Below are 24,850 nucleotides of genomic sequence, written 5' to 3'. Positions count from 1 at the left end.
CCAGTTCTTTACCACTAGTTCCACCTGAAAAGCCCCTTTTACCCATTACTTAAGTCTTGCTTAATCCATTGAATAAAGGTATTCAGTTCAGTTCAGTGCAGTTCAGTCTCTCAGTCCTGTCCGACTCTTTGCGATCCCATGGACTGCACCACACCAGGCTTCCCTGTCCATCACCAACTCCCAGGGCCTACTCAAACTCATGTCCATCATGTTGGTGATGCCATCCAACCATCTTATCCTTTGTCATCCTCTTCTCCTCCCACCTTCAATCTTTTCCAGCATCAGGGTCTTTTCAAATGAGTCAGTTCTTCGCATCAGGTGGCCAAAGTATTGGAGTTTCAGCTTCAACATCAGTCCTTCCAATTAATATTCAGGACTGATTTCCTTTAGGATGGATTGGTTGGATCTCCTTGCTGTCCAAGGGACTCTCAAGAGTCTTCTCCAACACTACAGTTCAAAAGCATCAATTCTTTGACACTCAGCTTTCCTTATAGTCCAACTCTCACATCCATACATGACTACTGTAAAAACCATAGCTTTGACTAGACAGACCTTTGTTGGCAAAGTAACATATCTGTTTTTTAATAAGCTGTCTAGGTTGGTCATAACTTTCCTTCCAAGGAGCAAGCGTCTTTTAATTTCATGGCTATAGTCACCATCTGCAGTGATTTTGGAGCCCCAAAAAATAAAGTCTGACACTGTTTCCCTATCTATTTCCCATGAAGTGATGGGACCAGATGCCATGATCTTCGTTTTCTGAATGTTGAGCTTTAAGCCAACTTTTTCACTCTCCACTTTCACTTTCATCAAGAGGCTTTTGAGTTCCTCTTCACTTTCTGCCATAAGGGTGGTGTCATCTGCACATCTGAGTTATTGATATTTCTCCCAGCTATCTTGATTCCAGCTTGTGTTTCTTCCAGCCCAGAATTTCTCATGATGTACTCTGCATATAAGTTAAATAAGCAGGGTGACAATAAACAGCCTTGACGTCCTCCTTTCCTGATTTGGAACCAGTCTGTTGTTCCATGTGGAGTTCTAACTGTTGCTTCTTGACCTGCATACAGGTTTCTCAGGAGGCAGGTCAGGTGGTCTGGTATTCCTATCTCTTTCAGAATTTTCCACAGTTTGTTGTGATCTACACAGTCAAAGGCTTTGGCATAGTCAATAAAGCAGAAGTAGATGATTTTCTGGAACTCTCTTACTTTTTTCTATGATCCGCAATTTGATCTCTGGTTCCTCTGCCTTTTGTAGATCCAGCTGGAACATCTGGAAGTTCATGGTTCATGTACTGTTGAAGCCTGGCTTGAAGAATTTTGAACATTACTTTGCTAACGTGTGAGATGAGTGCAATTGTGTGGTAGTTTGAGCACTCTTTGGCATTGCCTTTCTTTGGGATTGGAATGAAAACTGACCTTTTCCAGTCCTGTGGCCACTCTGAGTTTTCCAAATTTGCTGGCATATTGAGGGCAGCACTTTCACAGCATCATCTTTCAGGATTTGAAATATCTCAACTTGAATTCCATCACCTCCACTAGCTTTGTTCAAAGTGATGCTTCCTAAGGCCCACTTGACTTCGCATTCCAGGGTATCTGGCTCTAGGTGAGTGATCACACCATCATGATTATCTGAGTTGTGAAGATCTTTTTTGTATGGTTCTTCTGTGTATTCTTGCCACCTCTTCTTAATATCTTCTGCTTCTGTTAGGTCCGTACCATTTCTTGAGTAAAGGTTTTAGTGTCTCCATTTTACTGATAGGTAAAGGGAGATTAAAAGATGATAAGCAATTTGCCTGAGGTCACACAGCTGCTAAGTATCTGAGTTGAGACTGGAATGCATATTTGTCTACCACCCAAGTTTAAGTTCTTAACCACTATGTCTGTAGGTGATTTGATAAGACCTGATTTCCTGCAAAGCAAAATAATTAAGAGATTTCTTTTCACTCAGCATTTATCAGAAACATCTTTTCTTGAGGACCTTTTGGAAAGCAAAATATGGTTATACAGACTAAGAGAAGACTGAGTGACCTTTCCTAAACCGTGACTATATTTCTGATGTCACTATTGCATAACTAGTCTTTATCCAGTCTTTGCGAATTATACTGCTGGATAATGAATTTTAAATTGCATGTCTAAGTAGACTAAGAACTCTGTAGTTAGTGGGTTATATTTAAGTAACCACAAAATAGATAAGGTGCACAATTAAAGAGTACACATCGTCCAAACCCCTAATTTGCGTTAGAATATTCAATTGCCATCCTCTATGTGCAGGCATGAATTTTGATCCAGTAGCAATGAGGTCAGGCCCAGAAGTTTGCAAATTCAGAATTATTTATCGGAAAGTAGTATTACTTAACCCATATTTGAAAGAATGGTTTATGTTCATGGACAATTTGGGTTATCTGAATTTAGAAGAGGTTGGAGATTAGCCTGATTAACTTGAGGTAATGGGTAAAATTTTAGGAGACAAATGTCAGTTTGCTGGCATCTTAATGGGTTTAGTCTGATCACGCTATAGACTGGACCAGCAGTTCTCAAACTTTTGCATCCTGGGATACTTACACTCTTGAAAATATTGAGAACCCCAAAGAGCTTTTGTTCATGTGTATTATATCAATCTATATTTTCTATGTAAGAAATTAAAATGGAGAAAATTTAAAAATACTTATAGAGATCAAACAGTCAACCCTAAAGGAAATCAACCTTGAATATTCATTGGAAGGACTGATTCTGAAGCTGAAGCCCCAATACTTTGGCCACCTGATACAAAGCGCTGACTCATCGGAAAAAAACCCTGATGCTGAGGAAGATTGAAGGGAGGAGGAGAAGAGGGTGACAGAGGATGAGACGGTTGGATGGCATTACCGACTCGATGGACATAAGTTTGAGCAAACTCTAGGTGATAGTGAAGGACAGGGAAGCCTGGCATGCTGCAGTCCATGGGGTTGCAAAGAATCAGACATGACTTAGCAACTGAAACAACAGTTAATAATTCTATTACATATTAATATAATTATTTTATGAAAATAATGATATTTTCCAAAACAAAATAATTTCATAAGAAAAGTGGCATTATTTCACATATAAAAAATCTCTCTGTCTGACTTAATAGAATAGAGTTAAATTCATGTTTCTGCTTCTGAATTTGATCTTTTGTGATAACATATGTCATGTGACCTCTGCAGAACTCCAATATTTACTCATGAGAGAATGAAGGTTAAAAAAACACTAATAGCATCTTTGTATTACTATGAAAATAATTTTGACTTTATGAGTTTCCTGGAAAGGTATTGGAGACCTCCAAGTGTCCCCAGATCACACGTTAAGAACCCCTCAACTGGAAAAAAGGGTTATTCATAGTTCAAAGCTACAAAGTAAAGATCTAAAACAATATCAGATACTTTAAATGACCAATATTCTTTAAGAATTTTTGTCAAAAGCTTTTATTTTTTTATTGTAGTAAAATATATGTTATATAACACTTATCCATTTCTAAGTATATAGTTCAGTGGTATTAAATACATTTACATTATTGTGAACCATTACCACCATCCATATACAAAATGTTCTCATTTTTCCAAAGTGAAACTTTGTACTCATTAAACAAGAACTCCTCACATTTCTGTTCCCTCAGTCCCTGGCAACCAGGGTTCTACTTTCTGTCTAAATTTGACTATTTCTGGGTACCTCATTTAAGTGGAATCATACATTATTCATCTTTTTGTAACTGGCTTATTTCACTTAGCACAGTGTTTTCAAGGTTGATCACATTAAAATATGTGTTGGAAATTAATTTCTTTTTAAAGTTGAATAATATTCCATTGTATGTATTACCACATTTTAAAAAATCCATTCATCTGTCGATCGACATTTGAGTTGCTTTCACCTTTTGGCTGTTGTGGATAATGCTAGTATGAACATTGATATACAAATATCTATTCATGCCTCTGCTTTCAATTCTTTTGGGTGTATATCCAGAAGTGAAATTGCTGGATCATATGGATCTTTTTTTTATGCTTCCCAGATGGCTCAGTGGTAAAGAATTCACCTGCCAATGGAGGGGATGCAGGAGAAGTGGGTTAAATCCCTGGGTTTGGGAGATACCCTGGAGGAGGAAATGGCAACCCACCCCAGTATTCCTGGCTGGGAAATCCCATGGACAGAAGAGCCTGAAAGGCTACAGTCAGGGGGTCTCAGAGAATTGGACACGACTGAGCTCACATGCATGGTTGTTTTACATTTAATTTTTTGAAGAGCCACCATATAGTTGTCTCATGTCAATATTTTTAACAGTACATATTTCTTGCTAAAACTATTAAAATTATTTGTAGTACAGAAACATTTAAAAAATTCTCATTGGATTTTGTTCAATAATAACATTCAGTGGATTTTATATACAGTGTAAAAGTTATGAATTCTCTGGAAGCTGGCTTTCTCATAGTCCTAGCTTCCAAGGAACTCTCAAACTAAATTTGCATGCGCTCAATCACTCAGTTGTGTCTGACTCTTGGTGACCCCATGGACTGTAGCCCACCAGGCTCCTCTGTTCATGGGATTCTCCAGGCAAGAATATTGGAGTGGGTTGCCATTTCCTCCTCCAGGGTGTCTTCCTGGTCCAGGGGTTGAACCTGTGTCTCCTGCTGCTCCTGCATTGCAGGCAGATTCTTTACCACTGAGCCCCCAGATTTGAACACACCAATTAAATTCCATTAGTAAAACAATAAAGCTAAGAGAGAAGAAATACTATTTATTGGGCACTGAGTAAGTTCCAGGTACAGTTCTAGGTATTTGGGATACAAGCAGTGAACATGATGGAGTTCTTGCCCTCACCTCAAATGTGAACTATAGTTGATCACAAACATTCTGGAGCAGTGACCCTCAGACAACAAGCGATTGATGTACCATCAGGTGGTCTGGGAGCTGTCAGAAAAATCAACAGTAAATCATCATGATAGTGTGTATCCTTCACCAGTGGCGCAACACTAGGCAACCTTGAGATATGGTTCCAGTAACATGAATCCCTGCCACCTAGAATTCAGAGAGAGATAACCACGAAACGCTAAATATCTCAGCTTGCCAACACCCAGATCTCCAAGGGTCAGAGAAATTTTTAGAAGTTTTTCTAGAAAGAGCATAAGAACAGGAGAGGATAAAGAAAAAAGAAAATGTGTCAGAGGGGAGTGGGCAGTGGTTCTAGATGTGTTTATGCTCCCTCTACCTTGAAGCTCTAAGCCTGGGGGTCCTGAGGTGAACCTAAGCTGTCACCTCCCTCTCCAAGATCTGGGAAGCTGGGGAACAGAGTAGGCTCAACTGACTGTCCATCTGTCTTATCCTTCAAGGAATTCCATGGTTAAGTATCAATGATGTTCACAGCAGAAATGATGTTTTTATCTGATAATTGTGGTAGGAGGAGGAGGTGTTAAAATAGGCATGTATTTCTTCTCCCGCACTTCTTCTTATCTTACTAGCTCTCTTTCTCTCTCAGTTATCAGTTGCTAATGTGCAACTGCATATTTGAGCACAATGACTTTTTTTGATGCACGTATTCTTCTATGTCAAAATATCCTAGTTCAGGTCATATTTTCCACAGAACTTTAAAATAAAAGAATATCAGTAAGATTGATTTACATTTGTTTGTTCCAAGTGCAAAGTCAATAGGATTATATGAATTCCAAGAAGATGAAAAAACAGACCAGTATGAAAACTAGAACTTCTGATTTGGTATCCTTCTGAACATGTTGAGAAACAGATCCCAGCACTCAATAGAATCTATACTGTGAGAAGTTACCATGGTAAAACAATGAATCTCTGCTTTAACTGTGACAGTTTATATACTCCAGTGAAGTCCTGTCTTGAACCTGAACAGAAGAAATGCATCAAATCGATACAAAAACCGCCCACACTAAAAATACACATTTAAAAAAATATCCATAAAAGAAGCCCTGATTGCTTATTGTTTCTCTTGCGAGACACACTAATGTTACACAGAATAAGGAGATACCATTGATAGTAATAAATGATGTAGATCACACTGTAGGAAGAAACAAAAGAGGATTGAATTATATTAGAATTAAAGTAGAGAATACCACAGAAAAAATTTTGAAATGCATTCTATAAGATCAATAAGATTCATGACTGATGATGTAGAATGTGAGCACTTCATGTTATTGTCAGAGTCTGTCCATTTCATTTTTTTCCATGTCTCCCTTAATACAGAGGATGATGGTTCGAAGTTTCAGATATGGTCTGTTTTGGCTATTCAGGATCAGGCTATCACGGATGGCTATCTGCTGCCCATAATGTCCACTGCCATTAAATCAATGAAATCTTTGACTGCTACAGGTCTCCTTTAATAATATGTATATTTAACTCCTCTCTGTTGGAACCATATTGCTAATGCCATATTGTATATACTCAAAACCAAAACAATGCTGTATAAAATCTAAAAGCCAAAACTACTGAGTTCTAACATTTACATGTAAGGTCTTAGTGGATTTTCACCTTTCAATTTTTTGAAAAGATGCCAAATATATATATATATATATATATATATATTCTTTTTTTCTCTTTTGACCATTCCTATTACACAAGGCTACAGGATGAACATGGAAGGAAGTCTTGCCAAGTTAATCACTGCAAAGTGTAAAGAATGACTGCTAAAAACAAATAAAAGTACTGGAGAAGCCATTCTCAAAGAAAACTGTAGAAAAGCAGTTCAAACAATTCAGTGTTAGACTTACTGTACCTTAACAAAACCTATGTGAGTTGGGTCATTGGTGGCAGTGAGCATTCATTCATTCATTCTTTCCACATTTATTGGACCTGTGCTATGGGCCAAGGACTGTGGTAGAGCACTGGATATAGGGTTAACAATTCTTTAACTCTCTTGGTTAAAATAGCTAGTGTGGTTTGTGTCTCCTGATTGGATCCTGACTGACCCTGTCCTTAGATCTATTTCTTGCCATTCCAAATTTATTTATTAATTCTATAATGATACTGTTTTGGCTCTTGTGCCAGTTAATAAATATCATCTTTCACCTCCATGCTGTGCTGTGCTCAGCACATGCTCAGTCGCTAAATGGTATCTGACTCTTTGCAACCCCATGGACTGTAGCCCACCGGACTCCTCTGTCCATGGGATTTCCCAGGCAAGAATACTGGCGTGGGTTGCCATTTCCTTCTCCAGGGGATCTTCCTGACCCAGGGATTGAGCCTGAGTCTCCTACATTAGCAGGTGAATTCTTTACCACTGAGTCATATGGGAAGTCCCTCTCTCCTCCATCAGACCAGATCAGATCAGATCAGTCGCTCAGTCGTGTCTGACTCTTTGCGACACCATGAATCGCAGCACGCCAGGCCTCCCTGTCCATCACCAACTCCCGGAGTTCACTCAGACTCACGTCCCTCGAGTCAGTGATGCCATCCAGCCATCTCATCCTCTGTCGTCCCCTTCTCCTCCTGCTCCCAATCCCTCCCAGCATCAGGGTCTTTTCCAATGAGTCAACTCTTCGCATGAGGTGGCCAAAGTACTGGAGTTTCAGCTTTAACATCATTCCTTCCAAAGAAATCCCAGGGCTGATCTCCTTCAGAATGGACTGGTTGGATCTCCTTGCAGTCCAAGGGACTCTCAAGAGTCTTCTCCAACACCACAGTTCAAAAGCATCAATTCTTCGGCGCTCAGCCTTCTTCACAGTCCAACTCTCACATCCATACATGACCACAGGAAAAACCATAGCCTTGACTAGATGAACCTTTGTTGGCAAAGTAATGTCTCTGCTTTTGAATATGCTATCTAGGTTGGTCATAACTTTCCTTCCAAGGAGTAAGTGTCTTTTAATTTCATGGCTGCAGTCACCATCTGTAGTGATTTTGGACCCCCCAAAAATAAAGTCTGACACTGTTTCCACTGTTTCCACTGTTTGCTCATCTCTCCTCCATACCACCCTTTAATACTCCTGTTTTGTGATGCTGGAGCTAGGAACATGCAAACCACATTTCTACTTTGCCAATTTCCCTCTGTTAGGTGCTTATAATAGGGAGTGTCAGAAAGAGACTTAAAGACTGCAGAATGGATTTCCTCTTTTCTGGTTGTTTTCCTGCTCTTTTCAGTGGCACCCTGGCCTTACTTCTTCACTATGGCAGTGTTGCTTAGATCCAGGAGAAGCATAGTTACAGGGTCCCATTTACAGTTATTGTTTAACCTTGCAGAACTAGCCTCATTGCAGCTCCTCAAAGACCTTAGCACCAGCTGGTCAACACCCCTTCTTTAGATATTTGGGTCATGGTTTTGTTGAACTCCTCTTCTGAACTAAGAGACATTAGAACCACCTAAGCAATGCTCCCTTCTCACAAGTCTGGTGCTCAGTTTCTTGGGTTTCCTCCTTAAAGCTTCTAAGTTTTAATTACTCTAACCTGTTCCCTTTGTTCCTCAGCCACAAGCGTGGAAGTTCCTTCTTGTAATATGTCTATACCTATGTCTACACCTATCTTTACCTATCTATAATCCTAGTGTTCTCTTTTTCCCTTTTCAGTTCTTCAGTACTTTGTCAACAGTTCTTTAATTATCATGGTTAAAATAGCTAGTATGGTTTTTGGCTCCTGATTGGATCCTGACTAAAACTGTCTTAAATTGTTTCCTAAATTCTATGATCTCTCTTTTACAAAACTCATTTTGTTATTTTATCATTTTATGATAGGTGTTAATTTTATAATAAACATGCCAGCAAAAAGAATTCTTACATTTTCCCTATACTTTGAGTTACAGTTTCCAGATTGCATTTGGTTTTCCATGTTCCTTTCCTTGTTACTGGGGTTTTTTGTTTGTTTGTTTTGAGGGGTTTTTATTTTTAATGAGTATATTTGCAGAGCTATGTGTTTTCTTTCATCTTGCCCATGCATAACATGGGAACTCTTTTCTAGACATGTTTTGCTCTGATACTGTTCGGGTAATTCTCTCTTGGCAGCCTTTCTTCCTATCTGACAAGTGTTTGTCTTTTCCTGTAGCTGTAGTTTGAGAATTTATGCTAGGTTGATAAAAAAGTAATTGTGTTTTTGGACCATGAATTTTAAATCATTATAACTAGGCTCAAACACATCTTTATTAATCAAAATAGGAACCATTATGATCAACACATTGTTGCCAATGAGAGATAAGTTGGTTTATTCCTGTACTGTAAAAATCTGTGCTTCAGGATTTGTCGAACTCTTGGAAAGCATTTTCTGCTTCCTGCTGGTTGTGGAAGCATTTTCCTTGTAAAAAGTTGTTGAGATGCTTGAAGAAGTGGTAGTTGACTGGCCAGAGATCAGGTGAAATGGTGGATGAAACAAAACTTTGTAGCCCAATTTGTTCAACTTTTGAAGTGTTGGTTGTGTGACTTGTAGTGGGGCATTGTTGTGGAGAAGAATTGGGTCCTTTCTGTTGACCAGTGCTGGCTGCAGGCATTGCAGTTTTTGGTGCATCTCATTGATTTGCTCTGCATACTTCTCAGATGTATTTTTATTTATTTATTTATTTATTTATTATTGAAGGATAATTGCTTTACAGAATTTTGCTGTTTTCTGTCAAACCTCCACATGAATCAGCCATAGGTATACATATATCCCCTCCCTTGTGAAACTCCCTCCCATCTCCCTCCCCATCCCACCCCTAGATGCAATGGTTTTGCCAGGATTCAGAAGGCTATAGTGGATCAGACGGGCAGCAGACCACCAAACAGTGACCATGACCTTTTTTTGGTGCAAGTTTGACTTTGGGAAGTGCTTTGGAGCCTTCTTTTTGGTCCAACTGCCGAGCCAGTTGTCACTGGTTGTCATACAAAATCCACTTTTTATCGCACATCACAATCCGATTGAGAAATGGCTCATTGTTGTTGCGTAGAAGAGAAGACAATAGTTCAAAATGATAATTTTTTTGATTTGCCGTCAGCTCATGAGGGACCCACTGATCGAGCTATTTCACCTTTCCAAGTTGCTTCAAATGCTGAACCACTGTGGAATGGTCACCACTGAGTTCTTCCGCAACTTCTCGTGTAGTCGTAAGAGGATCAGCTTCACTGATGGCTCTCAGTTGGTCGTTGTCAACTTCTGATGGCTGGCCACTATGCTCCTCAAGGCTCATCTCTCCTTTTCGAAACTTCTTGAACCACCACTGCACTGTACATTCATTGGCAGGGCCAAATGCTTTGTTGATGTTGTGAGTTGTCTCTGCTGTCTTACTATCCATTTTGAACTCGAATTAAAAAAAATGCTCAAATTTGCTTTTTGTTTCACATAATTTCTATAGTCTAAAATACATAAATAAACAGCAAGTAATAAGTCATTAGCAAAAAAAAAATAATAAAGTGAGAAATGTGTATTAAAATGAAGCCCAGTGTATAACATAACCACATTTATTTAAGAATGTATTTAAACATCAAATAGCAAAGTTCAACAATGCAAAACCACAATTACTTTCGCAAAAGTCTATTATTAGGAACAGATTAAGACCTATGAAATGAGAAATAAATATACTATATTTTCTTACCATAAAATCGCAATAATTGTTACATAATGAAATCTCTCCCTGCTGGCCTATGACCTTTTCTTATTTCATAAGTCTCTCTGCAAATATGAATCATGATAAATCAAGTATGGTCTTGTTTTTATTTAAAAAATGAACACTTAAGGGCAACTTGTGTTAAGTGCATAACTAAATACTACTTATTAAGAAACTTTTAGTTTTGTCTTTCAGATTGCAAAAATACTGTAACTTCAAGACTAAAGAGAAAAAGCATCTGGTACAGACTTGCTGTCCTTGCTACTATTAATTGGACTAGGGCTATGGACATTGGATTCTGGTCAGACATCTCTGATATGGTCTTGTATAAGAGCTCTGCTGAACAAAGACCCCCTCACTTCAGTATTACATAGTGAATGTCCAAATCTATCAGATACTCTTTTTTTTTTTTTAATTTTATTTTATTTTTAAACTTTACATAACTGTATTAGATTTGCCAAATATCAAAATTAATCCGCCACAGGTATACATGTGTTCCCCATCCTGAACAGATACTCTTTTTGAGGGCATTTGAGCTTGAGACATAAGAGAAATAGTTTGGTAGTAGTAGAAATAGTAGAAGCGAAGTTAAAGAGTATCTAAATCTCCTTAAAAGCAGAGTACCAAAGTTGGGATTGAGATGTTAATATTGCTTCCTGATGACAATACAACTTAATGTCTTATACTTTAAGACTTTGCAGTTCTGGAACTGTAATGTTGCTATAAGCCATGCTATTATCTTTCAATAAATTTCCATTATTTAACATGACTTGAAACTTAGAAGAGCATAACTTACCATTTGTTTCTGGTTTTTCACTATTCCATATAAACAGCTTCATGCTTATAATTTTAATCTTTGGTTAAATTATTTTCCGTAGTATAAACTCCCAGAAGTGGTCTTAATGTTTCAAGAAATAAACATTATGGGTTTTGCTTCCTATGTTGCTATATTACTTTCCAAAAGTATTGTAGGGTTTTATCAGTAAGATTTGAATATGGAATTTACTCTAGTCTTAAGTATTGATTTTGTGTTTAAGTTAATTTTATAGATATAAAATAGTATCTCCAAGAGTTCTTAGTTTGTATTTCTTTGATTTATATCCCAAATACTGTTGAGAAAATTTTGGTGAACTTTTGTGTAGACCCCCATGTCCACATGCCCTATGGACCAGCAGACAAAACTTCAAAGCTACAAGTTGATGATATTTGAGTCAGCAATGTGTAAATCTTAGACTGAATTCTAGTATTTGTGCACTTGAAAACAAAGACTTTATTAAATGTAGACCACAATATGAGATTGACAGTCTTCTGTTTGGACTAGCCTATCATCAGTGCTTCAGAAAAGATGATTATTCATTGCATTAATTTTGATGTGAGGATTGGCTTTTATTCCCTTCTGATTTGGTTTTAACTAACAGGAATTATTTAAATGAATTTATGGAGCTCAGAAATTTTTGTGTCCCCAGATCAGTTTCCCACTTGAACTCATGTATAACTCATGTATAAAAGCTCTGAAATTTTTGTGTCCCCAGATCAATTTTCCACTTGAACTCATGTATAACCGCCAGTGCTTTCATGTGCTTCTACTGTCATATAGTTGTCACTTTAGATTTCATTGTGGTCCTTAAGTTTCCTACTCTGAATAAAATAAAAAAAAACTATTTTTCAATTTTGTTCCCATGGTTTTGATAGTTAACTAAGAACTTCCAGCATGGAAAGGCAAACAGACAGAAAGCACCAGTTAATATCTGCTTCTGGATCTACTCTCTGGTTTCTCAAAATCATCTGAACCAAACTAAAATAAGTAGTGTGGAGGAATTCAGCCAAGATAATGAACTGAAATAGAAACATTTTACCCTATTCAGCGCACAGAATGTTAGGCTAAATAATAGCTTAAGAAATATATACCCAGGTTCAAAATTGGGGAAAAAAATTCTCCAGAAATCTATAGACATAGCAGGGAGAAGGAGTTGACACTTTGCTGCCCATGGGAGCGACCAAACTGACCTATCCCTTTGGGCTGGGCACATCTAGGCATGGAAGCTGAAGCTGTTGGTCCTGCAACCTGCAGGGAGCTGTGAAACTACTACACTGTCCAAGAATGGGGACCAGGAAAGCCTTGCGAACGTTATCCAGCTCGCCATGGATGAAAACAAGATGACACGCAAGTGATGGAGACCCAGGGTACTGTTCCCAGTGAGAGTTACCCTAAATTTGGATGGCCCAATCAAGAAGCAAACATAAAAATGTGTGTAACCTAAAACTAAAAGGAGATTGACTAGGGAGGAAAAACATTCAGATTGCTCATCAGCAAATAAATGCTAGAAAACAGTAGAATAATATTTTCAATGTGCTGAGATTTCAATATGATTGTGTGACTGTATAATTTCATTTTTTATAATTGTCAAATTTAAAATCTATACCAGGCCTATCACTGAAGAATAAACACAAAAGACTTTTTCATATGTACGAATACTAAGAGAGTTTGTCATTCATAGATCCTTTCTTGAAAAAATTTTGGCTGTACCACACAGCATATGGGACCTTAGTTTTCTGAACCCCAGGGATCAAATGCACACCTCTTGCAATGGCAGCATGGAGTCCTAGTCACTGGATCAGTAGGTAAGTCCCATATCCATAGACACTGGGTGAAAGAACTATGGAAGAACGTGCTTTGCAAGGAGAATGAATTCAGAAGGAAGAGTGGACCTATATAAGCACTGAATTTGGGAAAAATCACAGCTAAACTTTAAAAAGTGTGTAACTTTCCATTTTGCCTTGGGAAATGCATTTCTATTCAATGCCAAATATAATGTTGAAAGACAAATTCTTGCTTCTGCAAATTTTTCCAGTAAACACTGAAGTTATAGCTGTCATCAGATGGATCAAAAACATTTTTTTTCTTAACATAATGCCCAGACTTGTACTACGAGTATCACAAACTCTTAAAAATGAAAATTATACATTTACACAGTCATAATTAAGCGTATAGCTAGAGGCTGAGAAAAAAAGAAGGGTCAGCTTTTAATTTGGACTTAACTGTTATAAATTCTAGTAAGTGTTAATACCTAAAGTGAGATAGAATTCCCAGTATTAATCAAGAATAAATGACGTCAATCTCTAAACGTCCTAAACTTGGTCCGAGGTGAGCCTATCCTCATTACGTTTGACTTTTTGTAAACTTTCAACTTCTTTCTTGAATTAAAGGGTTTGAAGAAGACTACAATACTTACTACTGTAAACCTATATTTCTGTGGTTGTAACGGGCATATTAGCAGTTCTGAGGTTGACCTCAACTTTTAAATACCTTATCATTTGATATCTCATTTTGAACATGTTATTTTCTACTTGCTTTTGCCATTAGTATTTTTCTTTGTATGAGGTCAGGTGAGTTAGTTCAAGGTGAAAATGGTTGCCTAAGTGAAATTTAGTCATTTCATGCAAAGCATAGAGCATAGAGCACTCAAATAATTGAGTAAATTTTAGTTGACTTAAGAAATAGAGTGTCCTACAAAGGAGGCAAGAATATACAATGGATTAAAGACAATCTCTTTAACAAGTAGTGCTGGGAAAACTGGTCAACCACTTGTAAAATAATGAAACTAGAACACTTTCTAACACCATACACAAAAATAAACTCAAAATGGATTAAAGATCTAAACGTAAGACCAGAAACTATAAAACTCTTAGAGGAGAACATAGGCAAAACACTCTCTGACATACATCACAGCAGGATACTCTATGACCCACCTCCCATATATTGGAAATAAAAGCAAAAATAAATAAATGGGACCTAATTAAACCTAAAAGCTTCTGCACAACAAAGGAAACTATCAGATCTGATCAGTTGCTCCATCGTGTCCGACTCTTTGCGACCCCATGAATCGCAGCACGCCAGGCTTCCCTGTCCATCACCAACTCCGGGAGTTCACTCAGACTCACATCCATCAAGTCAGTGATGCCATCCAGCCATCTCATCCTCTGTCGTCCCCTTCTCCTCCTGCCCCCAATCCCTCCCAGCATCAGAGTCTTTTCCAATGAGTCAACTCTTCGCATGAGGTGGCCAAAGTACTGGAGTTTCAGCTTTAGCATCATTCCCTCCAAAGAAATCCCAGGGCTGATCTCCTTCAGAATGGACTGGTTGGATCTCCTTGCAGTCCAAGGGACTCTCAAGAGTCTTCTCCAACACCACAGTTCAAAAGCATCAATTCTTCAGCTAAGCAAGGTGAAAAGACAGCTTTCAAAATGGGAGAAGATAATAGCAAATGAAGCAACTGACAAACAACTAATCTCAAGAATATACAAGCAACTCCTGCAGCTCAATTCCAGAAAAATAAACGACCCAATCAAAAAATGGGCCAAAGAACTAAATAGACATTTCTCCAAAGAAGACATACAGATGGCTAACAAACACATGAAAAGATGCTCAACATCACTCATTATCAGAGAAATGCAAATCAAAACTACAATGGGGTACCATTTCACGCCAGTCAGAATGGCTGCGATCCAAAAGTCTACAAGCAATAAATGCTGGAGAGGATGTGGAGAAAAGGGAACCCTCTTACACTGCTGGTGGGAATGCAAACTAGTACAGCCACTATGGAGAACAGTGTGGAGATTCCTTAAAGAACTGGAAATAGAACTGCCTTATGACCCAGCAATCCCACTGCTGGGCATACACACCAAGGAAACCAGAAGGGAAAGAGACACATGTACCCTGATGTTCATCATAGTACTATTTATAATAGCCAGGACATGGAAGCAACCTAGATGTCCATCAGCAGATGAATGGATAAGAAAGCTGTGGTACATATACACAATGGAGTATTACTCAGCCATTAAAAAGAATACATTTGAATCAGTTCTAATGAGGTGGATGAAACTGGAGCCTATTATACAGAGTGAAGTAAGCCAGAAAGAAAAATACCAGTACAGTATACGAACGTATATATATGGAATTTAGAAAGATGGTAACAATAACCCTGTATGTGAGGCAGCAAAAGAGACACAGATGTATAGAACAGTCTTTTGGACTCTGTGGGAGAGGGAGAGGGTGGGACGATTTGGGAGAATGGCATTGAAACATGTATAATATCATATGTGAAATGAATTGCCAGTCCAGGTTCGATGCATGATACAGGATGCTCGGGGCTGGTGCACGGGATGACCCAGAGGGATGGTATGGGATGGGATGTGGGAAGGGGGTTCAGGATGGGGAACATGTGTACACCCGTGGTGGATTCATATTGATGTATGGCAAAACCAATACAATATTGTAAAGTAATTAGCCTCCAATTAAAATAAATAAATTTAAATTAAAAAAAAGTAAATAATAAAAATAAAAAAAAGAAAAGAAATAGAGTGTCCTAAATATCTGGTGCTGCAGTTTTTAATCATGACATCTCCCAGGATATTGGTGAGGAGGTATAAGACATGGTACCTATCTATGTGGAATATACAATCTGCTGGGGAGATAAGAGAAATGGGAAACCAAATGAGGTAAGTTTACAGGTGTCTCCACTGACAGACTTCAGCAATTGGATTTGATCTGATAGGGAATGGAGACCTGTGACTTGCCAGAGGAAGCAAGTGATGTGCCAAAATGATGTTTCAGAGTGACATAAGTATAAATCCAAACATTATCTTAGGATCTTTGCAGTTACTGCCAGTTTTTTTTTTTTTTTTTTATGATCTATATCAAAGTTATCTACCTATCGTGAGAATTAACTTCATTAGATATTTAGACTAAAAACTGGAATCAGCCTGTCATTCAGCATGCTTGTGGCCTTCCTTCCTCATCATCTGTTAACATGCTCTTTGAAATTCAAATTTTAACATTTGCCTATCCAAAACAGAATTAGAAAGATAACATCGCTGTCAAGTTATAAAATCTAATATAAATGATTTCTGCTACAGTCATCTTCGTGATGCCAAAAAATCTACATTGACATCTTTATGATGCCCCAAAATCCACTCTCTCGATGGTTTCTTTATGGCAAAACATCATCCTGTTTTTCTTTTTTAACTGTAAAAATAATACCAGGAAAATATCATCGTGATCTGGTTGTGGGGAAGGACTTTTTAAACAAGATACACAAAGTGCAATCCACAAGGCAAAAAAAAAAAAAAAAAAATCAGGGCTATGTATGGCTGTATATATTATTCACTGCGCAGCCCCAGGGGGACCATTTACCTAGATCTTGATGTGAATGCTTCTCCCAGAGTTGTAGAATGTGGTAGTCTGGTGAAAAATGGATGGATTTCTTAAAGGACACTATAAACAAGCTTAAGATGGAGCACAGAGTGAAAGACACTATTTCCAATGTTTGAAACCAACTAAGAATTTATCTTTATAACAGTATGCCCAGTAGTAATATGAGCCACAAATGTGAGCCACTTATGAAATTTTAATTTTTCTAATAGCCATATTATGAAAAGTAAAAATGAACAGGTAAAATTAATTTTGACAATATATTTTGTTTAAAACAGTTTATCCAAAATACTTTCATTTCAACATATAACCAAGGAGATATTTTACATTGCTTTTGCATGAGTTTTTAATATTCGGTGCATATTTTACACTTCATTACATGTCAATTTTTGTGCTTACAGCAACATGATGCGGTGAGAGAAAAAATAACATGAGTTCTACAGCACAACACCATTTATTTACATTCAGACACACAATTCTACAAACCCCCACACATTTTACAGGAATATATACATATTTAAGGACATATGATGAGAGTGGATGTCTGGGGTAGAGGGGAGAAAATGGATCAGGAATAAAAATGGTAAACTATAATACTGCTTATGGTAAAAAAAAAAAAAGTTCACAATATAGAAGTCCTCATTTTAAATTCCCCAAACCTCTTCTACTGATTCCTTTTGGGAAGTTCTCTTTTTTTCTTGTAATTTGAAGGAGAGTTTTCACCCTTCCTGCTCACCACTTCATTCTCTAAGACAGCCTTATCTGCTTCAATAGTCTTCTCTATGCCAAATCTTCCTACATTTATATCTCCAACAAGATTCTCTTGTACTACTTAATCTTCTCACCTCCCACTGCACGTTTTTACTATTAGCTAAACGTAACACCATGAGCATTGTCTTCACCTTCAACCTAGATACTGCTCTTTCTAAGATTTCTTGCTTCTATCACCATCATTCCTTCAGTCTCTGAGAGGAATGTTTATAGTCATCTTCGATTCTCTCCTCTCCTTTTCCTTAATATCTCAGCAGTTATCAACACTTGCTGCTTTTACCTTGATTATCAGTGCTATCTTTTTCTCATTGCAACACTCTACACCCAGAGAACTCACCATCTGTCATTAGGTTGTTTTAAGACAATTTTTTTTTTTTTTTTTAAAGAGTAGTTTTAGGTTCAAAGCAAAGTTGAGAGGAAGGTAAGAGATTTCCCATATAACCCTCTGCCCAACATATGCGTAGCCTCCCCTATTATCAGCATCTCCTACTAGAGTGGTATGTTTTTTACAGTTAATGAACCTACATTGACACATCATAATCACTGAAAGTCCATAGTTTAGGGTTCACTCTTTTTGGTGTACATTTTATAGGTTTGGATGAGTGCATAATGACACGTATTCATTATTATGGAATCATGCAAGAGTATTTCACTACCTTAAACATTCTCAGTGCTTCACCTATTCACCCTCCACTCCACCACCTTTAGGTTTTCATCCCTCTGGTCCGTTTGCAAATTGCCAAATCTCTCTGTAGCACTGTTTTCATCATATTGCTACCTTGCTTAAATCCCCCAGTGGTGCCAATATGTTGTCTTTTGGCTGCTCAGCATTTCTTTCTCTTTCACACCTCAACTCCCTTTGAGGAATTATCTCTTCCCATTGGCTATAGTTTGGAAAAACTGTTAATCTAGTACTCACCTTCTTCAGCTATGAGAAGGGTATGTGACCCAAGTTACATACTAGGGCTTCGGACCAATCTATCGCTCTGTTTGAATGGTTAGCAATGTGACAAAGAGATCAAACAAGGTTATGTATTCATTCACACCAGAAAATAGCTCTGGCTTACTTTAAGAAAGTGAAAGTCCCTCAGTCGTATTCGTATTCGACTCTTTGTGACCCCATGGACTTTAGTCCATGGAATTCTTCAGGCCAGAATAGTGGAGCAGGCAGCCTTTCCCTTCTTCAGGGGATCTTCCCAACCCAGGGATCGAACCCAGGTCTACCGCATTGCAGACGGATTCTTTACCAGCTGAGCCACAAGGGAAGCCTACTTTTAGTCTGCTTTAAGACCACTCTTCTATTTCCTGCTTTTTAGCCCTTGGAGGCCACACTGCTTTCTAATGTTTCCAAACTCTGTTTTCTAGCTATCGCTTTGATTCTAGGCACTCCTGGTATCTTTCTAACGAATCCCTCTCTTGAAGTTCGCAGGAGTTGGTTTCTTATGCTTGAAGTTCGCAAGAGTTGGTTTCTGATGCTTGCAGGCAGAAGGGGACTGATTCCTTCTCTATCATACAAAGCATATAGACTTCTTTCCTGGTTTCATATCCTCTGTGATCCCACCTCCACCTATTTTTTCTTACTCACCAAAGCCTTAGCCAGGTCAGTCAGTTTCTGACTCTGAAATTGCCATGTTAGTCCTGCTTCCATGCTTTATGACATCCTGAAATGACCTATTCTCTTTCATGCATCTGGCTCTCTGTTGGATACAATGTCCAAATACATGTGAAAAGCTTTGCTGAAATCTGTGATATTCCCCTGGGCTACTAATCTAGTTACTCTACCAAAAAGAAAATGAATTATTTTGTCATGGTTTGTTCTTAGTGAATTCACATAGGCTGCTGATAATCACCACGTGACTTTTTAAAATGTTCACAAACCAACTGTTTAACAATCCATTCTAGACTATTACTGATCAGTCTGAAGCTTTGTGGTTTGCAATTTCCAGAAGCTATTCTTTCCTTCTTTCTGGAAACCAGAGCCCTTGACTATTTTCAGCTCTGCCAACTCTTATTTTTGTGAATTCTTAAGGTTGTTGATAATAGACAGTGAGAACTAAACATATTTGGACTGTTCCTCACTTTGGTGCTTGCTTTGTCTGGGTGCAGGCATCAGAATGATCTTAAGGCAATTACATTTTCTCTGACTCTTTACTAACTTTAGGATGTAATACCCTGACCACGTCTTTTTCTCCTTGATTGGCACTTTAGTATGTATTTTAAAATTATGGAAATGATATATGTTTATCATTAAACTACCCCAATGTCACCAAAATGTACAAATGAAAAATAAAAGTCTCCCCAGTCAATCCTGGTGTTAACAAATTGGAATGTTCCCTTCTGAAGTGATTATTTATGCACTAACAAACATCTTATATATTTTTTAGATAGATCATACCCTGCATACTGTGCTGCAACTTAGTTTATTCACCTAACAATATATCATTAGCATCATCCCATGTTTGTTGTATAGAGTTATCTCATTTTTGCAATGAGTACATGGTATTCCTTTGTAAACATTGCAAAAATGCATCATTTTAACATTTCATTTAATCGTCATACTAGTCTGTGAAGTAGATAGGCCAGATAGTTAAATGATGCCATTTAATAAAGTCTCAGAAATATTAAATGCCCTGCCTCAGGTGTCACAGCTATTTAGGGGCAGAGTGAGGTTAGAATCCACACCTTTTGTTTTCTAAATCCACTGTTTATTACAACGTAGACAGCTGCTCCTGTGCCCGCTTGTGGGAAGAAAATAGGATTGATGAAAAAAACCTATGCATGACTCAGAGGGACCTCAGCATATGGTTGTCAGGAATGTGCTGTGTCAGTCCCCTGGTGCTGTGCTGAGCAGTGTTGGTTTGGGGAGTTTTTTTTAATATGGTGAGAAACAATGAGAATTAAAGTCTTTCCATGTGTTTCTTAGGTTGAACAATGACGTCTGCTTACGCATAGAGACAGTCATAGTATGCATATGAACTTATATTCTTACATGTAAGGCTGGGATTATTCACCTTGTCTGGGCACTGGAATCACTTGTAGAGTGATTAAAAAATAACCACCCTGGGTTTATCAACACCAGGTAGTCTGACTCACTTGTCTGGAAGTGGAAATCTTTTCAGGTGATTCTAAATATGCAATCAAGAACCATGGAGTGGGAGGGCAGCCTGAATTGTGAGTTAAGCCTTACTAAGCTTCTGGGAAGAAACTTTTTCTTCCTTCCCTGCAAGTGTACCCCAGAAGGGTTTCTAGCTCCTTGAATTTCTACATTCTTCCAGCAGAGGAGCATATCTTAGATTTTGGTTGATCAACTGGTCTGATAGGTAGAAGTTCTAGCTCTCAGCAAAGAGAAAAGACAGGAAACAAAGCCTCTATCTGGGGAAAGGGAAAAAATAAAATAAAATGAAAAGGAAGTATCATAGAGTGGAAAATCAAGATTTTCCTCCTAAGGGAAATTTCATAAATAGTGTTACTTGATCTTTTGAGTAGACAATACCCAGTAGTGTCAGGAAGAGTCAGGAAGGTTGTTGTGCAATCTTTCCAGGAAAGGGGGAACTTGTCATTCCCAGGGCCTCCCTAAGTCCTATTTAACCCCATGTTCACCTTCAGGGCTAAAGCAGTAATGCATCCCATTTCAGTTCCTATTTATAGTTCTGGGGTCTTGGACCCTGGGGTCAAATATAGAATAATAAAAAATGAGAATAGTCCCTAGAAAACATGGTACCCATTTAGGGGGATATTTATCTTCTAACTAGGAACCAATCTAGACAGCATATTAAAAAGCAGAGACATCACTGTTCTGACAAAGGCCTGTATAGTCAAAGCTATGGTTTTTCTAGTAGACATGTATGGATATGAGAGTTGGACCGTAAGGAAGGTTGAGCACCAAAGAATTGATGCTTTCAAACTGTTGTGTTGGAGAAGATTCTCAAGAGACCCTTGGAAAGCAAGGAGATCAAACCAGTCAATCCTAAAGGAAATCAACCCTGAATATTCATTGGAAGAAATGATGCTGAAACTGAAGCTCCAATACTTTGGCTACCTGATCCAAAGAGTCTATTCACTGGAAAAGATCCTGCTGTTGGGAAAGATTGAGGGCAGAAGAAGGGGGTGACAGAGGATGACATGGTTGGATGGCATCTCATTTGACATAAGTTTGAGAAAACTCAGGGAGGTAGTGCAGGACAGAGAAGTCTGGTGTGCTGCAGTCCATAGCGTTGCAAAGAGTCAGATATGACTTAGTGACTGAACAACAGCAGGAGCCAGCACCCTGGAGGATAAAGGTTGAGTGGGCTGAAGTCCCTTTATACTTATGGTGACCCTTAGAGCAAGTTTGGTATTCTCTTTATCTATACCAGAAGTAATCAAGCAACTTTTAGACACTGATCATCCTGGATTAATGGTCACCCACTGATCCTAAGAAGGAGGTTAGCAAGAAAGTAATCTAAGTTTTACTTCCATTAATATTATAGAATTAAGAAAACATCTTAAAATGTTACATGGTTTGTATCTCCAAATAGTTACCGTGTATGATTTCTACTCACATTGGAAAGAAGATACCACTGGGGTATCAAAGCACAAAACAGCAAGAAACAAAGGCATTGAATATAAGCAGATGGAAAAAAATCTGACAGTAACCAATAGATCTCAATTTAAAATCAGGATAGAAAGGAGCAAAAATTAAACAGGTAGTTCTATAAAGGAGTGATAACTATTTGTATCCAGGAATTTTTAAATATGAGTATGTGGATAAAGATCATATTAAAAGATATTTGCAGGTAGAATAATTAGCCATCTCTGTTAACTGTCCTGATTTTAACACTGAACTCTTGTATTGAGAAAGTACTTAATCCTGAGCAAAAATGAGAGAGTAGGTCACATTATCTATAGGTCCATCTTCTTGGAGAATTAATGAATATAAGAAAGTCTGTGAGCCAGGGTCCCACTATACACTCAAATTATAATAATGTTGAAATGTGAAAGTGAAAGTCACTAAGTTGTGTCCGACTCTTTGTGACCCCATGGACTATACAGTCCATGGAATTCTCTAGGCCAGAATACTGGAGTGGATAGCCTTTCCCTTCTCCAGGGGATCTTCCCAAGCCAGGGATCAAACCCAGGTCTCCCGCATTGCAGGTGGATTCTTTATCAGCTGAGCCACAAGGGAAGCCCATAATAATGGTAGGAGAGTATAATAAAGTGAGTACTTTAAAAGGTGTGGGCATGTTGCAGGAAAATCACAAGGGAGAGAGTAGTACCTTAGGAATGGTAACAGCAGTACTACTTGTTCAGTAGTACTTGAAGCCTTCAAGTAGAGAGTGAGAGTATCTGGAGCTAGATGGATGCTAGAGATAGAGGGATAAATGAAGAGACACACTTGACTGAGGCTGAGACCTTAAATGGAGGGACATTCCTGATGCATAACAATCCTTCAGGGAGTGGGCCAGGGCATAAATATCCTGGTGTCATTCTCCCTCCGCCCCCTGACCTTCTGTGGGTGCTTCCCATTTGGCCAAAACCTACCAGAAATTAGAAGGAAGGAAGCTGTTGATCTGCCTCCTGGGGTACAGAGGAGGGTGAAAAAGAGTAGAGGGTACAACTGAAGGAAAAATAAAAACTATCTGACACAGAAAGAAAGAATGAATAATTATGTTTATCTCTGAAAATTAAGGTGGATAGTACAGTGGTTGCTCTCCAAAGATTAGGCTTTAGAGAGAGAAATGTGAATGGAAGGAATAACAAGCTTGACCCCGGAATTCAGAATGCTGCTAAGTCGCTTCAGTAGTGTCCAACTCTGTGCGACCCCATAGACAGCAGCCCACCAGGCTCCCCCGTCCCTGGGATTCTCCAGGCAAGAACACTGGAGTGGGTTGCCATTTCCTTCTCCAATGCATGAAAGTGAAAAGTGAAAGTGAAGTCGCTCAGTCGTGTCCAACTCTAGCGACCCCATGGACTGCAGCCTACCAGGCTTCTCCGTCCATGGGATTTTCCAGGCAAAAGTACTGGAGTAGAGTGCCATTGCCTTTTCCAGGGATTCAGAATGGCTAGAAGTCAAAAGCTCCAAACTGTTTAGCTCATGGCCATCCAAGAAAGTTTTTTGTGATGATAGAAATGTTGTATATTTGCCCAATACTATGACTGTTGCTTCTCTGATGGCTTAGATGATAAAGGATCTGCTTGCAATGCAGGAGACCTGGATTCAGTCCCTAGGTCAGGAAGATCCCCTGGAGAAGGAAATGGTAACCCACTTCAGTATGCTTGCCTGGGAAATCCTGTGGACAGAGGAACCTGGCAGGCTACAGTCCATGGGATCACAAAAGAGTTGAACACGACTAAGTGATTAACACATGATTGTTGCCCAAATGGAAATCCTAGCTAACGTTACTGAGTATGTTAATTTTAAATTTTATTTAATTCTAATTAATTTAAACTTAAAGAGATATTTGTGGCTTCTAGAGACTGTATTGGATGGTGCAGGTCTATATGTGGAGGTCAACTATGCCAAGGTACTGTTGCAGCTGGATAAAAGCCAAAATGAATTAGATTTCACAGTACTCTCAACCTCATCTTAACTACTTTGAAACATTTTACACTGTTGACTATTCCTTCTTTCTTAAACTGTCTTTTGTATTTGGCTCTCATAATACTACACTCTTCTGGTTTTCTTTCTGCTTCTTTGTCCATTCCTTCTCATTCTCTTTCATAGGCTGGTCTTCTTCACTTTCCACTTAAATGTGCCTCAGTATGTGAGGATGCTTTGGACTACAAGCAACAGAAAACCCATGAAGAAATTTGAAAAATAAGGAGTTTCAGAATTCAGGTGATTTAAGGGTTGCTTAATTTAGTGGGTCAATTAAGTAACTGAAGTCCCAGATTCTTTTACATATTTCTTCTTCTCTGCCATCCTTAGTTTGTTAACTTTGTCCCTGGACTAACTCCCTTCATGATTGCAAGGCAGCTGCTGCAATTCCAGATATAATGTTCAAAGGAAGAGAAGGCTTCTTTTCCTGTAACTCATAGAAAGCTGTCCCAGAAATCCCAGGCAAACTTCTTATATCTTATTGGCCAGAGTTGCCCATGCCTAAACCAGTCCCTGGAAAACTATGATTAGCTCAGCTCAGTTGTTAGAAAGCTTCACTGCACATTTGGATCACCTAACAAGTTTTTAAAAATTCGAATATGCCCCAATCCAATTAAATTCCAATCTCTGGGGATGGATCCAATAATTTATACACACACATAGATATATTCATAGTAGCTTTATGGAGATATACAATTTAAAGTGAACAATTGAGTGATTCCTAGTAGTATATTTACAGAGTTGTGCAACCATCACCATGG

The 24,850-nt window shown here is 38.4% G+C and overlaps 1 pseudogene; it reads right to left on the bottom strand.

Annotated features, from left to right (window-relative positions):
* Positions 1 to 9,096: 9,096 nt before the first annotated feature.
* On the bottom strand, positions 9,097 to 10,267 carry LOC129620599 (histone-lysine N-methyltransferase SETMAR-like; annotated as a pseudogene).
* Between the last annotated feature and the right edge of the window lie 14,583 nt (positions 10,268 to 24,850).

This window comes from Bubalus kerabau, chromosome 10 (assembly GCF_029407905.1).
Source record: "Bubalus kerabau isolate K-KA32 ecotype Philippines breed swamp buffalo chromosome 10, PCC_UOA_SB_1v2, whole genome shotgun sequence".
Classification (NCBI taxonomy): Eukaryota; Metazoa; Chordata; class Mammalia; order Artiodactyla; family Bovidae; genus Bubalus; species Bubalus kerabau.
The sequence above is the reverse complement of the archived record's forward strand: the minus strand, read 5'-3'. Positions and strand labels throughout refer to the sequence as shown.